Source organism: Schistocerca cancellata, unplaced genomic scaffold (assembly GCF_023864275.1).
Source record: "Schistocerca cancellata isolate TAMUIC-IGC-003103 unplaced genomic scaffold, iqSchCanc2.1 HiC_scaffold_756, whole genome shotgun sequence".
Lineage (NCBI taxonomy): Eukaryota > Metazoa > Arthropoda > Insecta > Orthoptera > Acrididae > Schistocerca > Schistocerca cancellata.
Window position 1 is genome coordinate 1 of NW_026046767.1, and position 12,703 is coordinate 12,703.

The following is a 12,703-nucleotide window of genomic DNA, read 5'->3' on the forward strand; positions in this document are numbered from 1 at the left end:
CCCCTCTCCCCCCTTTTTTTAGAAGGCATCACTAATATAAGCTCCAGCTCCAGCCACTGTAGATGATCTGATAAGTAATCCACAGCTTAACATTTAAAAACATAAGATGAACAGGTTATACCTTCTTACGATCCACATGAGTGGAGTTCGTCAGAACTTACTTACATTCGTCTGAACGCAAGAATATAACCACTATACCGCTAATTAAGTATAAAATAATTAAAAACAAACATCATGCCTATGACGCAAACGACTGTCTGCTTTGTCAATGCCTGGAGCGCTAGGGTCGCTTCAGCTGTAAAACGGTATAAACTTTCGCACAAGAGAGTGACGTCATTGTATTTATTAGACTGTGCCATTATCGTTTGCTTCGATTTCTGTAGCGTGAAAAGGACGATGTGAATACTGCTGATGTGATTAAGCCAAAGGATGAAACGTTAAGTAATTCTTTTATATTTTCTGGTTTTCGTGCTTACTTAATTTTGATTTTCATTCTACGCAGGGCAACAACATGAGTTGTTTTCCTTTGACAGAGAAAGGTTTCTGGATAATTTGTGTTTATTGCAAATGCATTTTATACCATATTAAAAAAATTCCATTGCTAATCGACAATAGAGTCTAAGCATTTCCTAAATTTAATGCAACAGAAGAAAAGATGAACATCTATTATTCACTACGAAAGAAGCGAAAAACTGTTTGTTAAAGGAGACATATATTCAAAGTGCATTGATAATAAAATAATAAGTATTTATACAATAACGAGAGCCGAGTAAAAGTTGTCAACTGACATTGTCATGGAGTTCGTCTGAACTTACTTACATTAGTCTGAACTTACTTAGCAGAAGGTGACCTATATCTGAGATCAGGTTAGACCAATGAAGGAAGTAACTGAGCTGACTTGGTAGGTATGAGAGAGTAGGTTAACCTACAGAAGAGGGAATCTGTATATAAACTCATGGGGATCGAGGGAAAGCAGAGCCTAATCTTTTCCTATTTATAAATGTTAACCTGTGGATTAAATATAGGAATACCAACAATAGCTGGAGCTTGTATTAGTGATGACTTCAACAAAGGGGAGAGGGGGATGGTGGATTGGGAGACAGGACAGAAAGAGCTAGAAAGTAACGAAATAATATATGTTAAGTTGTTCTCCATAGAAAGTTGTATAACATAAAGACAGAAACATTGTGAGGCATAGGAGTGATAAGAGAAGATGAAGGAGTAAGAAATAATATTTTATATAGATTTCAGCTAAGATATCTATGCTCAAAGGAAATATTCAACATTATTATTAGTAAAAGCCGTACAGTCAGAGACTAGGAATATTATTGTAAGCATGAAGGTGGAGTGTATCTAGATTTACAGAGCCGTAGGAGGACGTGAGCACAGGTTTACCTAGAAAGAGGGGGACCTATATCTGAGGTCAGGTTTATCCGAAGAAGGAAGGACCTGAACTGATTTGGTAGGTATGAGAGGGTAGGTTAACCTACAGAAGAGGGAATCTGTAAATAAGCTCATGTGGATCGAGGGGAGGCAGAACATGATCTTTTTCTATTTCAGATGTTAAGCTGCGTATCATTTATAAGATTTTTTACAATGGCTGTAGGTGGAGCTTTTAGTAGTGATGCTTTCTAAAAAACGAGGGGGGGGGGGACTGGGTTGGGATACAGGACTGAAGTAGCAACAATGTGATGTAAAAATATATGTTAAGTTCTTCTTCATATGTAGTTGTATAAATCAAGGTTGTAACATTCTGACACATAGAGGTGATAAGACAAAAAAAAGAAGTAAGAAATAATTTTTTATATAGATTTCAGGTAAGACCTCTATGCTGAGAAGAAATATTCAATATTATTGTTACTAAAAGCCATTTGGTCAGAGACTAGGCATATTTTGTAAGGACAATGGTGGAGTGTACCCAGATTTGCAGAATGGGTGAGAGATTTGGCATATTATTGTAGAACATGTCAGTTGAGTGTATCCAGATTTGGAGAGCATTAGGTGGATGAGAGAATAGGTTTACTTACATAGAAGGGGACCTATATCTGATGTCAGTTTACACCAAAGAATGAAGGACCTGAGCCGATTTGTCAGGTAGGAGAGTGTAGGTTAACCTACAGAAGAGGGAATCTGTATATAAGCTCATGTGGATCGAAGGAAGGCAGAACCTGTTCATTTTGCTATTTTTAAATGTTAACCTGTGGATAACTTATAAGATTATCTACAGTGGCTGGAGCTGGAGCGGTTATGAATGATGCCTCCTAAGAAAGGGGTGAGGGGAAGTGGAGTTTATTGGGAGAGAGGAGATAAGGAGCTAGAAAGTGACTGTAACAGTATATGTAAAGTTCTTCTTCATAGGTGGTTCTATGACATAAAGACTGTAACATTGTGAGACATAGGAGTGATTATAGAGGAATAAGATGTAAAAAGTAATATCTGATGTAGATTTCAGATAATATCTTTATAATGGGAAGAAATCTTCAATATTAATAATACTAATAGCAGAATGGTCAGAGACTAGGCCAAATACTGTAAGCATGGATTGTAGTGTATCCAGTTTTGGAGAGTAGTAGGAGGATGAGAGTGTTGGTCTACTTTGGAGACGGGACTTATATCTGAGGTCAGGTTAGACCAGAGAAGGAAGGACCTGGGCTGTTTTGTTAGGTATGAGAGCGTAGGTTAACCAATGGTAGAGGGAATCTGTATATAACCTCATGTGGATCGAAGGAAAGCAGAACCTGGTCTTTTTCTATTTTAGATATTAAGCTGTGGATTATTTATAAGATTTTCCAAAATGGCTGGAGCTGAAGCTTATAATAGTGATGCCTTTAAAAAATTGGTGTGGTTGGGAGGAGGTGGGGGGCTGGATTGGGAGCCCAGACAAAGGGAGCTCTAAAGTGTTGTAGTAATATATGTTAAGTTCTTCTTCATAGATAGTAGTATAAAATAAACATTGTAACATGGATAGACATAGAGGTGAAGGAAAAGAAGAAAGAAATAATATTTTATATAGATTTCATGTAAGACCACTATGCTGAGAAGAAATCTTCAATATTATTATTAGTAAAAGCTATATGGTCAGAGACTAGGCATATTTTGTAAGAGCGACGGTGGAGTGTATCCAGATTTGCTGAGGAGGGCAGAGTCTTGGCATATTATTCTGTGTGTGAAATGGAGTGTATCCAGATTTGGGGAGTAGTAGCAGGATGAGAGCATAGGATTACTTAGGAAAAGGTAACCTATATCTGATCTCAGGTTAGATCAAACAAGAAAGGACCTGAGCTGATTCGATAGCTATGAGAGGGTAGGCTAACCTATGGAGGATGTAATCTGTACATCACCTCATGTGCATCAAAGGAAGGCAGAACCTGTTCTTTTTCTATTTTAGATGTAAAGCTGTGGATTAGTAATAAGATTATCCACAATGGCTGGAGCTGGAGTTTATAGTAGTGATGCCTTCTAAACATCCTAGAAGGGGGAGGGGGAATGGGAGGGAGTGGTTTCAGAGACAGGACAGAAGGAGCTACAAAGCGAAGTAATAATATATGTTTAGTTCTTCTTCATAGGTAGTTGTATAGCGAAAGGCAGTATTATTGCGAGACATAGGAGTGATAAGCAAAGAAAAATAAGTAAGAAATAATCTTTTATATATTCTTCAGGTAAGTTCTCTATGCTGAGAAGAAAACTTCTATATTATTATTGGTAAATGCCGTGTGGGCAGAGACAAGGCGTATTTGGTAAGCACGAGGGTTGAGTTTAACCATATTTAGAGGGTGGGTCAAGGAATAGGCATATTATTGTAAGCATGCAGGGGTAGCGTATCCAGATTTGGAGAGCAGTAGGAGGATGAGAGCCTAGGTTTACTTAAATAGAAGGGGACCTATATCTGATGCCAGATTACCAAAGAAGGATGGACCTGAGCCGATATGGTTGATATGTGAGGTTAGGTTAACCTGCGGAAGAGGGAATCTGCATATAAGCTCATGTGAATTGAAGGAAGGCAGAACCTGATCATTTTCTATTTTAGATGTTAAGCTATGGATTACTAATAAGACTATCCAGAATGGCTGCAGCAGATCTTATAGTAGTGATGATTTCTAAATATGGGGGTGGGTGGGTGGGAGTGGATTGAGAGACTGGACAGAAGGAGCTACAAAGTGACTTAATAAAATATCTTAAGTTCTTCTTCATAGGTAGTAGAATAACATACAGACAGTAACAAAACGAGACATAGGAGTGAAAAGAGAAGCAAAAGAAGTAAGAAATAATATTTTATATGGATATCAGGTAAGATCTCTATTCTGAGAGTAAAGCTTCAATACTATTATTATTAACAGCCACATGGTAAGAGACTAGGCATATTATTGTAAGAATGAAGGTAAAGTGTATGCAGATTTGGAGAACGTTTGGAGGAAGAGATCGTAGGTTTACTTAGGGAGAAGGGGACCTATATCTGAGGTCAGGTTGGACCAAAGAAGGAAGGACCTGTGCTGATTTGGTAGGTATGAGAGGGTAGGTTAACATACAAAAGAGGGAATCTGTATATCAGCTCATGTGGATAGAAGGAAGGCAGAACCTGGTCTTTTTCTGTTTTAGATGTAGGCTGTGTATCATTTATAAGATTTTCCACAATGGCTGGAACTAGAGCTTTTAGTAGTAATGCCTTCTAAAAAGGGAGGGGGGGTGGATTGAGAGACGGACAGTAGGAGATACTAAGTGACGCAATAATATATGTTAACTTCTCCTTCATAGATAACTGTATAAAATAAAGATTGTAACATAGTGAGGCGTAGAGGTGACAAGACAAGAAAAAGAAGTTAGAAATAATATTTTACATGGATTTCAGGTAAGATATCTATGTTGTGTGGATATCTTCAATATTATTATTAGTGAAAGCCGCATCGTCAGAGTCAAGGCATGAATGTAAAATGTATCCACATTTGGAAAACTGTTGAAGGAAGATAGCATAGGTTTACTTAGGTAGAAGGTTGCCTATATCTGAGGTCAGGTTGTAGCAAAGAATGAGGGACGTAAGCCAGTTTGGTAGGTATGAGAGGGTAGGTTGACCTACAGAAGAGGGAATCTGTATATAAGCTCATGTGGATCGAAAGAAGGCATAACCTGTTCATTTTATATTTTTAAATGTTAAGCTGTGGATTACTTATCAGATCATCAACAGTGGCTGGAGCTGGAGCTTATATTAGTGATGCCTTCTTAAAAAGGGGGGAGGGGTGGGGAAGTGTATTGGGAGAGAGGAGACAAGGACCTACAAAGTGACGTAACAGTATATAGGTATTTGTATGACATGAATACAGTAACATTGTGAGACAGAGGAGTGATAAGAGAAGAAAAAGATGTGACATGTAATATTTTATGTTGATTTCAGGAAAGATCTCTATAAAGAGAAGAAATCTTCAATATTATTAAAACTAATAGCCGTATGGTCAGAGACTAGGCAAAATACTGTAAGCATGAATTCGAGTGTATCCAGATTTGGAGAGTAGTAGGATCTGTATACAAGCTCATGTGGATTGAAGGAAGGCAGAACGTGCTTTTTTTCTATTTTAGATCTTCAGCTGTGGATTATTTATAAGATTTCCTACAATGGCTGGAGCTGCAGATTATAGTAGTGATGCCTTCTAAAAAAAGGTGCGGTTGTGAGTAGGGGGGGGGGGGTTGTGGATTGAGAGACCCGACAGAAGTACGTTCTCCCACCTAGGTAACTGTATAACATAAGGATTGAAACATTGTAAGAGATAGAGGTGATAAGAGAAGAAAAAGAAGTAAGAAATAATTTTTTGTCTAGCTTTCAGGGAAGATGTCTATGCTGAGTACAAATCTTCAATATTATTATCAGTAAAAGCTGTATGGTCAGAGACTAGGCATATTTTGTAGGCTCAACGGTGGAGTTTATCCAGAATTGCAGAGGGGGTCAGAGACTAGGCATATTATTTTGTGCATAAAATGTAGTGTACCCAGATTTGAAGAGTAGTAGGAGGATGAGAGCCTAGGATTACTTAGGATAAGGCGACCTATATCTGAGGTCAGGATAGACGAAAGAAGGAACGACGTGAGCTGAGAAGGTAGGTTAACCTAAGGAGATGGTAATCTGTACATAAGCTCATGTGGATCGAAGGAAGGCAGAACCTGGTCTTATTCTATTTTAGATCTTCAGCTGTGGATTACTTACAAGATTATCCACAATGTCAGGAGGATGAGCTTATAGTTGTGATGCCTTATAAAAAAGGGTAGGGGAGTGTATTGGGAGACAGGATAAAAGGAGTTACAAAGTGACGTAATATTATATGTCAAGTTCCTTTTCATAGGGAGTTGTATAACATAAAGACTGTAACATTGTGAGACATGGAGCTGATAACAGAAGAAAAAAAAAAAAAGAATTATTACTTTTTGCAAACTTCAGGTAGATTTACAGATTGGAGAGTAGATGGAGGATGAGAGCGTAGGATTACTTAGGTGAAGGTGACCTGTATCTGAGGTCAGGTTAGACCAAACAAGAAAGGACCTTAGCTGATTTGGTAGGTATGAGAGTGTAGGTTAACCTACGGAGGAGGTAATATGTACATCAGCTCATGTGGGTTGGAGAAAATGAGAACCGGATCTTTTTCTATTTTAGATGTTAAGCTGTGGATTACTTATCTGATTATCCACAATGGCTGGAGCTGGAGTTTATAGTAGTGATGCGTTCTAAAAATTGGGGGTTTGGGGGTGGAGTGGATTGAGAGACAGGATAGAAGGAGCTACAAAGTGATGTAATAATATATGTTTAGTTCTTCTTCATAGGAAGTCGTATAGCAAAAGACAGTAACATTGCGAGACATAGGAGTAGTAAGAGAAGAAAAGTAAGTAAGAAATAAGATTTTATATCGATTTCAGGTAAGATATCTGTGCTGAGAAGATATCTTCAATATTATTAGAAGTAAAAGCCATATGATCAGAGACTAGGCATATTTTGGAGCATGACCATGGAGTGTATCCAGATTTGCAGGCAGGTCAGAGAATAGGCATGTTATTGTAAGCATGAAGGTGGAGCTTATCCAGATTTGGAGAGCGGTAGGAGGATGAGAGCATAGGTTTACTTAAATAGAAGGGGACCTACATCTGATGTCAGGTTATACCAAAGACCGAAAGACCTGAGCCAAATTGGTGGGAATGAGAGTGTAGGTTATCCTACGGAAGAGGGATTTTGTATATAAGTTCATGTGGATCAAAGGTAGGCAGAACCTGATCTTTTTCTATTTTAGATATTAATCTGTGGATTACATATAAGATTGTACACAATGGCTGGGGCTGTACCTAATAGTAGTGATGCCCTCTATAAACAAGGGGGGGGGGGGGGGGCGTGGATTGGGAGACAGGACAGAATGTGCTACAAAGCGACGTAAAATCATATGTTACGTTCTTCTCCTTATGTAGTTGTCTAACATAAAGACAGAAACATTGTGAGACATAGGAGTGATAAGAGAAGAAAAAGAAGTAAGAAATAATATTTTATATAGGTTTCAGCTAAGATACCTATGCTGAGAGGAAATCTTCAATATTATTATTAGTAAAAGCTGTATGGTCAGAGCCTAGGCATATTATTGTAAGCATGAGGGTAAAGTGTATCCAGATTTGGAGAAGGGTTATAGGAAGAGAGTGTAGGTTTACTTAGGAAGAATGGGAACTATATCTGAGGTCAGGTTGAACCAAAGAATGAAGGACTTGAAACAATTTGGTAGGCATGAGAGGGTAGGTTAACCTACAGAAGAGGGAATCTGTATATAAGCTCATGTGGATTGAAGGAAGGCATAACCTGAACTATATATATATTTTTAAATGTTATGTTGTGGATTACATATAAGATTATCTACAATGGCTTGAGCTAGAGATTATATTAGTGGTGACTTTAAAAAATAGGGAGGGGGGGGGGGGGAGAGTGGCAGACAGGACAGAAGAGCTACAAACTGACGTAAAAATATCTGTTAGTTCTTCTTCATAGGTAGTTTTATAACGTAAAGACAATAACATTGTTAGACATAGAGGTGACAAGAGAAGAAAAAGTAGTAAGAAGTAATATTTTATGTAGAATTCAGGTAGGATCTCTATGCTGAGAAGAATTCTTCAATATTATTATTAGCAAAAGCTATATGGTCTGAGACTAGGCATATTATTGTAAGCGTGAAGGTGGAGTGTAACCAGATTTGGAGAGCAGCAGGAGGATGAGAGCGTAGGTTTACTTAGGAAGGAGGGGATCTCTATCTGTGGTCACGTTTATCCAAAGAAGGAAGGACCGGAGACAATTTGGTATGTAGGAGAGGGTAGAGTAACCAACAGTAGAGGGAATGTGCATAGAAGCTCATGTGGATTGAAGGAAAGCAGAACCTGATCTTTTTCTATTTTAGATGTTAAGTTGTAGATTACTTATAAGATTATCCACAATGGCTGGAGATGGTGCTTGTAGTAGTGATGCCTTCTAAAAAAGAGGGGTGGGGTGTGGATTGGGAGACAGGACATAAGGACCTACAAAGTTACGTACTAATATATGTTAAGTTCTTCTCCTTAGGTATAAAGACTGTAACATTGTGAGACATAGAGGTGACAAGAGAAGAAAAAGATGTAAGAAGTAATATTTTATGTAGAATTCAGGTAGGATCTCTATGCTGAGAAGAAATCTTCAATATTATTATTAGTAAAGGCCATATGGTCAGAGACTAGGCATGTTATTGTAAGCATGAAGTGTAGTGTATCCAGATTTGGAGAGCGGTAGGAGGATGAGAGTGTAGGTTTATTAAATAGAAGGGGACCTATACCTGAGCTCAAGTTAGACCAAAGAAGGAAGGACCTGAACCGATTTGGTAGGTATGAGAGTGTAGGTTAACCTACGGAAGAGGGGATCTGTATATAAGCTCATGTGGACTGAAGGAAGGCAGAACCTGATCTTTTTCTATTTTAGATGTTAATTTGTGGATTACTTAAAACATTATCCACAATGACTGCAGATGGAGCTTATAGTAGTGATGCCTTCTAAGAAAGGGAGGGGAGTGGATTGGGAGACAGGACAGAAGGTGCTACATAGTGATGTAATAGTATATGTTAAGTTTTCTTCATAGGTAGTTGTATAACATAAAGACTATAACATTGTGAGACATTATGCAAATGCCTTTAAAGAACATGAGAACATGGTCAGGAAGGAAGTATCTCCTGGCCGTAGGGGGATCTAGTGTTCAGTCGAGCAAAGCGAAGCGTGAACTTTGCAGATGAGGATCTTCAGCACCAGCATACATATGTCAAACTCTTATCCACATTCTAAACTGTGTTCATCAGTGGGCGTGAAGTGGCACTGTGGGAAGAGGGAAGAATGTCAACAGAATGGTGTGCCTCCGGTGTCTCGTTGCGTATTTCAAGTTGACAACTTGGTATTGCTTGTATCTGTGTAGAGAGGTAGGGACATGGCACTGCCCTACACACCTCAGACAACCGCGTTGCCAGGTTTTTACACTCAATCACTTTGCGAGTGATGAATCTCAGCCATGAGCAACGAATATCTCTCAGCTTGGGAGTTTGAGTGGTGGTAAAACCAGGGCGCACATATCTATATTTGAGTATGAATTTCGAGATGTACAAAAGAGTGTAGTGATGTGTGTTATCGAAATATGTAACAGGATTGATGTGGGTATCAGTTACTCTGAAAGATATCCAGTAATCGAATTATGTTGTTGGGTGCTCATGTGGAGTGACTGTGAGGGTGTTATACCAGACTTTAAATAAGAAACAAACTGTAAGGTAACAGGCCTGCGCCAAATGCAGACTGCATACTATCGCTATCAGTAGTGGTAGAACCTGCGCTACGTGTATCACCTTGGATGCTATGTGAAGATTAAGGAATTCAACACGATGCAGTAATTCCAAGCGTCAAATTAGTTTCTGGCTAAATTCTGTGTGCATCGCCTGTGCAGTCATCTATAATTCATGGCAGGTGTGTGACACACAACCCATGTATAAGTAATGTCCAAATATCTGATCACATCCACCTGTGGGAGGGGCACCATGTATCATTCCTGGAGGTCCCTTCCAAATGAAAATCCGCAGTCTTGGATACATTCATGTTTTTTATCGCCACCAATCGATATCATTTGTTCTATTGAAGCATGTGGCTCCCCACATATTGCGACCGCCCAGCAGTAAAACGATATTAGCATTCCGTATGCTACGGAAGACTTGTCCACTGAATTTAGTCCTTGAGTCTCTGTTTTCAGCCATCACGTGATTAGTTCCCATGCGATCAGTTAAAAAGTAATGGAGAGTGGTCATTCTTGAGTAAACGAATGACACATTGACAAAAATCCGGCGGTAAATTATGTACCAATACATGGGACGATGCTCCACATAAGAGGCGTGAAAGTTTGTCAAGCAAGTCAGGTGGTAAGCCCATAGGACCATTCGTGCCTCTCTCCACAATGGGGGGGGGGGGGGGGGAGTAGCAGGGGCTCTGGAAACCCTGCATTCGCCAGTGGCTGCTTTTATGTTGGTCTCCCACTCCTCTGTCGTTTGCTACACTGAAAGCATTTCTGGCAAGACTCTCTTTATGTACTCTGCCACATGCTGGGTGAAGATCTCGCAGTCCGAATTTAACATTGTAATCGGATGGTAGTCCTCGGTACTTCATCAACTTGAAGCCTTGTGTATGAAGATGAGTAGTACTTTACCAAAGGCAGGTGACACGCAAAGCATGGGGGACATTGGATTTTGATACATGAAGATCCGATGTGGCGCTGTTAGCGTGTGGAATGTCCGATAGGTATCGAAACGCATACCGTGTGACCTGGGCGACATGTTATGTAGACCGTTGTCTATCGCGTCCTCAACGTAGTTTTAGGAAATCTCCACTAAAAGCGTCGATGCTGCTTTGCCGTCGTGTGTGAGTGACATGTGCTGCGAAACGTCGTTACCATCGTGATCCTCTATAATCTCTTCCTGTAAATGTCGTCGATAACGGTTTCAGAGGCATGCACCATGGCTGTCTGGGTCGTTAAGAGTCGGTCACCCAGAAAAATGAGGCCCGTGAAGAGCTGTCGTAGGGGTCGATTGCTATCTAACACGATGTTGTGCAGAGACGAGATTTCGTCTCTCGCTCTGTTTTGACGTTGCGACCACACAACGACCATTTCTAATTTTCCCAATGTAAGAAACAATATTTTGGCTTTAATTCGGCGGCATCATTTTTCAGTCTGGTGGCTGTAGTTGGGATGCGAGTTTTGAAGTATCGGGTAATAAAAGTCCGAAGTATGGCGATGATGTGCAGTGATTTCCTTTCCATATTGTATTAGAAGCCACCGGAATGCTAGTGTTACAAATTGCATCCATCATGCCAACATCTATAGGAATTGACAGTCTACCCGTATAGTCGGGATAAACTAATGGAATTCTCCATCCAGAGGTGTGCCGCATTCACCTCCTACATCCAATGGTTGCTACATACCTGTTGTGGCTGGAGGGTGACACTACATATGAAGGTTCTATGGTGTGAGAAGCCAAGCAGCCATCGTTCGGCATCTCACAACTCTGGCACAAGAAGAAATGGGACATAGGGGTGATCAAGAGAACTGGCAAAGTTGCAGATAAAATATGTGTATCCAGGGTGGTCAAATTGCACTTCTTCCCAAATATCAATGGGAAGCAGGTCTCACACCAGTATCCAAAACTATTCGCTAGATGTGACATGTGGGTCCTGGTCTTTAGAGTGGAGCACACAATCAATATCACCGCCAGATATATATTGATCCTAACAGTCAAAACAGAGAGAAGTGACTCCCCATGAGTAGACTGAACAGATCTGTCATCTCTTGCGGGTTTTTAATAAGTATGAAAGATAGAAATACACGTTCCCAGCGTCATGATTGACAGCCCCCTGGCAGTTTCAATGCCATCATGCAGTTGAATCGCCATACTGTTCCAGTCTGATAACCCAGTATCATATGAGTGACATAACCCCAGAAGCCACGAAGAGATGCAATGCACATTTCTTGCAATGAAGCAATGTCAATATCTGACACACGATCATCCGTCACAGCAGATCGATCTTTACCATTGTTCCAAGACTGTTAAGATTGATTGTGGCTATAGGATAAACATGTCGCCGAACTGTGGAAGCCAAGTTATTGATTAGGTCGGCAATATCTACTAAGCATCAAGTTATTACGGCAACTGTGGGCACCCGCAGCACCCAGGATGGAACCGTTCTTAAAGTGCCAGCACCACCAGCGCGTGTCATCTTGTCATCCCCACACCACTGACCACAGAACAAGAACGTATTCCATTGTCTCCTCAGCCCACAGGATGGGTAGCCTCATTCCAGCACATGGGGGTCAGCAAACGTCTCACGTATCAATCGATGATCGCTCAGCTGCAAGGACATTTGTCATATTCTGTGTTCCCACATTGCAACTGGCAGCGGCTTCCTCTTTGAGAGCATTGTTCTGGCAGCCTAAGAAGTCGTCTGGTGGGTGGTTTTGAAGCTCCCCTGGCACCTCAGGTTACAGTACTTTGGTGATCAATTCATTCAGTAATGCCTTTCTGTGTCAGATGAAGGTAGTGACTCACAAAGCTTTGTCAGAAAGGTCGCAGTTATGAAACTCATCACCTCTCGATGGAGGTGGCGTCGTCGTTGTGAATTATACGACACTTACAAGTGGCTTTTCATCTT